The 3,996-nt window shown below is 37.1% G+C and overlaps 1 long non-coding RNA gene across 1 annotated transcript; it reads left to right on the top strand.

Annotated features, from left to right (window-relative positions):
- The first annotated feature begins 1,659 nt into the window (after window positions 1–1,659).
- On the top strand, window positions 1,660–2,168 carry LOC116629725. The gene is made up of 2 exons (XR_004298806.1): window positions 1,660–2,022; window positions 2,116–2,168. It is a non-coding gene; the product is annotated as an uncharacterized LOC116629725 (long non-coding RNA).
- The last annotated feature ends 1,828 nt before the right edge of the window (window positions 2,169–3,996 follow it).

Here is a 3,996-nt window from a genome sequence, read left to right on the forward strand (position 1 = left end):
ATGAAGGACAAAGCAGCTCTTTATAGTGGAAGGTGGTAACATAAAATGATTCTTTTAAAAGGAAGAGCAGAGTATTTGAAATGCAGGAATAATATCAAGTGAGCTTCCAGCACCAAAGTTTGTCAGAGTAGTATGCCACAATTTTTCCACTCTTACTGATTTCCTCACTGTTGGGAAGACATTAAGGACTGGCGTAGCTGATTATGCAGAGCTGTGTCCTAGTCAGCTATAAATGTATATATCTTAATGTCATATAAAGTGGTGGCACTTCATAAGATAGTATCATTTAGTGCAAAATAAGAGAATTGGAAGGAAGAAGAGAGCAGGGTCAGTTAGGGGGAGATCAAGGAAGCTTTAGCCCTGATAAAAAGTCCATTAGAAAGTTTATGACTTTTTTTTTAAATTTTATTTATTTATTTGACACAGAGAGAGAGACAGCGAGAGAGGGAACACAAGCAGGGGGAGTGGGAGAGGGAGAAGCAGGCTTCCCGCCAAGCAGGAAGCCCAGTGCGGGGCTCGATCCCAGGACCCTGAGACCATGACCTGAGCTAAAGGCAGACACTTAACAACTGAGCCACCCAGGCACCCCGAAAGTTTATGACTTTTAATACATTTTCAGTTTTGGAGAATCGATAGTGACAAACTTGAGGCTTTTTCTAGAAGGTTCAGTTAAGGTAAAGGAATGTGGCAACACACTCAGTATGGACCAGAATTTCTCAAATTTTAGTGAATCATCCGAGACCTTGTTAAAAATGCACATTGTGAGCAGCAGGTGTGGGATTCTGCATTCTGACTTCTCAGGTGATGCCAGTGTTGGTGGTCCTTGGGTGATGTGCTCCGTAGCAAGGATGTAGACTTCCCTTTAGAGAAATCTGGAAGGGCCATTGGATAGTTCAAGACATAATAGGATCAAGGAAAAGCATTATTTTGTTTTTATTGCTGAGCATGTTTTTAGCTAGAGGGGAGCAAGGAGATGCAGAAATAGAGGTTATAGATGTACCATACTATTGCTAAACAAAGAGGAAAGAAGTGGTGGAGATAATCCTTAATAAAAGGGATGTAAAAGCAGAACAATCAATAACATAGATCCAGAAATTACTTTTTTTAAAAGATTTATTTATTTATTTTAGGGAGAGAGAGAGAGAGAGAGAGCAAGCGACCAGGGCGAGGGGCAACGGGAGAGGGAGAGAGTATTCTTAAGCAGACTCCCTGCTGAGCCTGGAGCCCGATGCGGGGCTCAATCCCAGGACCCAGACATCATGAACTGAGCCGAAATCAAGAGCCAGGCGCTCCCAGAAATTACTTTTGAAGAAGGTGGATAGTGAAGGGAAGGAGGGAAGAAAGAGAGGCGTGTTAGCTAGGAAATTTTGGAGTTGATGAGGAAACTCGAGAGAATTCACTTTAGATGGCTTGAGTGTATTTGCACTAAAACAGATTAAATTATAGCTGCTCTGTAAAGAATACTGAAAGCAGATGGAGTGCTAAAGTTGGGGTAAAACAGCCACTCATTCATCCTCCTCAGATCTATGGGACATCAAAGATCTCTGTTGTATTGGTATTCATTATTCAAATGAGATTAATTTGAATTTGGAAGCTTTGGCTGTTTTGTTTTTTTTTTAAGATAGCTAATTTTTTGATATGAAAGCTGTTTCAAAAAAACCTTTTAAAGACTAACATGATCTACCAAATCAAACTAATTTTAGAAACAAAAGAGATTATAGGGTTCATTCCCTAAATGCTACAATTGTTATTATCAGTAAGTATGACACTGAATACATATATTCGCATTTCTTTTCAATATTTATACTGGGTTCATATTTCTCTCTTGTCGCTGTCCTAACCCACCTTCCTATCTCCAGAAACAGAACACCAAAACCTAATGTAATCATTTTCAGAGCCAAGCATGAGGATTCAGCTTAGTACTAACTGCATGAATGTTTAGTTGGCTTTCACGTTTACATATAATTAACTGTATGTCCATTTTGCTTTTCAGATTCTCCTAAAAGATATCCTTACGTGAAGGTAAAACTTTTATATTTTTATTTTGAATTTTTAACTACAGATTGTATGAAAGGTACATCATGTCTTAATCATATTGTTTCAATACCCATTCAGCGTACCGTTGAAGTGAAAGATTCTGTTCCTAATAAAACAGTAGAAGTGAAGGAGAAACAAACATCCAAATGAGGTAAATTTTATCATACAAATTTCACAGTGGAAAGAAGTACACTAAAATATTTGAAATGCTCACAGTGTTCTTATTCTGAATTCTTTTCTTTTTTTTTTTGGTGGCAAATTTAACTGAAGGATTTGACATAAATAAGGTAGATACCACTGTTGATACCCATGTTTGAACAAAAGATATTTATAAACATAAGAAAAAGAGATTTTAAAAATGTAAGCTTTAGCTCTAGTTTCTACTTTTATGTTTTGAAATAGTGTTGAAATGGGTTTGGAATCCCATTACTTCCTTGGGATTCCCAGAAGTTAATTATTAGACTCTCAGATTTTTCCAGTGTTCACAATGTTTATTTCAATTCTAACCTTTCCCTAGAGTAAAGCTTCACTTGCTATCATGTCAATTGTGTTTTAAGTTTATTTCTTCTTAGTGTTATTATGTTGATCATCTTAAGCCAAACAGATGTTCTGATTAGTGGACTCGTGTGTGTGTGTGTGTGTGTGTTTGTGTGTGTGTGTGTGTGTGTGTGTATGGTGTCTTTGATTATTAAAACTGCGGGAAGTAATTAGTTCTATCCTAATATTTGGTAGACACAATCTTTTAAAACCGTAATTCTGAATCTTATTGGCCTTAGGGTCCTTTTATACTATTTAAAAATTATTAGGAATTCCAAAGAACTTTTGTTTAAGTGTTGATATTTACCATATTAGAAATTAAAACAAACGTTTAAAATACAAGCATACACGATCATACATTGTTAGCCGTTAGAGCTCTGACCCACTAATCATGCGAGTTGTGATACTATCACGTATCCTATCTTTAGAAACCTTCACGGTACACTTAATAAGAGAATGAGAGTGAAAATGTCAAATAACATTTAGCATTATTGAATGGATGGATCTTGGAACTCCGGGGATTCTCAGATGACATGAGAGAACTGTTTTAAACCATGTATAGGGTTCATGGATACAAAATGATAAAGGGTCCGTTAAGGTTTAATGCCCTTAAGGGTATTAAGGTTTCATTTCTGCATTTCTTGCTTTTTTCTTTCCCGTGTCTTAAGAGGTTTAAATCAGACAATCTTGTTTAAAAAAAGAGAAGGGAAGTATTTTTGTTATATATTCATTTTCTGTTTCATGGCACTGTAGTTTTTGGATCTAGTGTGGACTGAGACTTATTCTGTTTTTACATGGAAATGATTAGATCACCCGAGGCTTTCATTTCTCAGATAAATTTGTGATGTTTGTCCAAGGCTTAAAAATTTCTGAAGATAGGGACGCCTGGGTGGCTCAGTCAGTTGAGCGTCTGCCTGTCGCTCAGGTCATGATCCCAGGATCCTGGGATCGAGTCCCACATTGGGCTCCTTGTTCAGTGAGGAGCCTGCTTCTCCCTCTGCCCCTGCTGCTCCCCCTGCTTGTGCGCTCTCTCTCTTCTTCCTCTAACCAAAGGAACATCTGAATGAGAATTATGAGAAAGTAATTTCCTTTGGGCTAGTTTTTAGCATTCACTTGAGAGTAGGTAGCAGGATTATATTTAGAACTTTGGGACCAGTTGGGAATACTAGGTAGAGATCTAAAGATTGCTTACTCAAAACATAGTTTCTTAGCTTTATTTTATAGCTCTAAATTCACAAGTCTTGGTCAAGCTATATTCATTGTAACTAAAAAAAGCACCTTCCCAAATCAAATATTAAAATATTTCCTATGTTCTGTATGACTTTTGTTTTAGAGTTGGCTTTCCCAGCAGTAGTGGGAATAGTTGAGAATTTATTATATAGTATCATCTTCTCAGCTATGTATGCATAGTCCATCTCCTTG

This window comes from Phoca vitulina, unplaced genomic scaffold (assembly GCF_004348235.1).
Source record: "Phoca vitulina isolate PV1807 unplaced genomic scaffold, GSC_HSeal_1.0 scaffold2525, whole genome shotgun sequence".
In the NCBI taxonomy this organism is placed as follows: domain Eukaryota; kingdom Metazoa; phylum Chordata; class Mammalia; order Carnivora; family Phocidae; genus Phoca; species Phoca vitulina.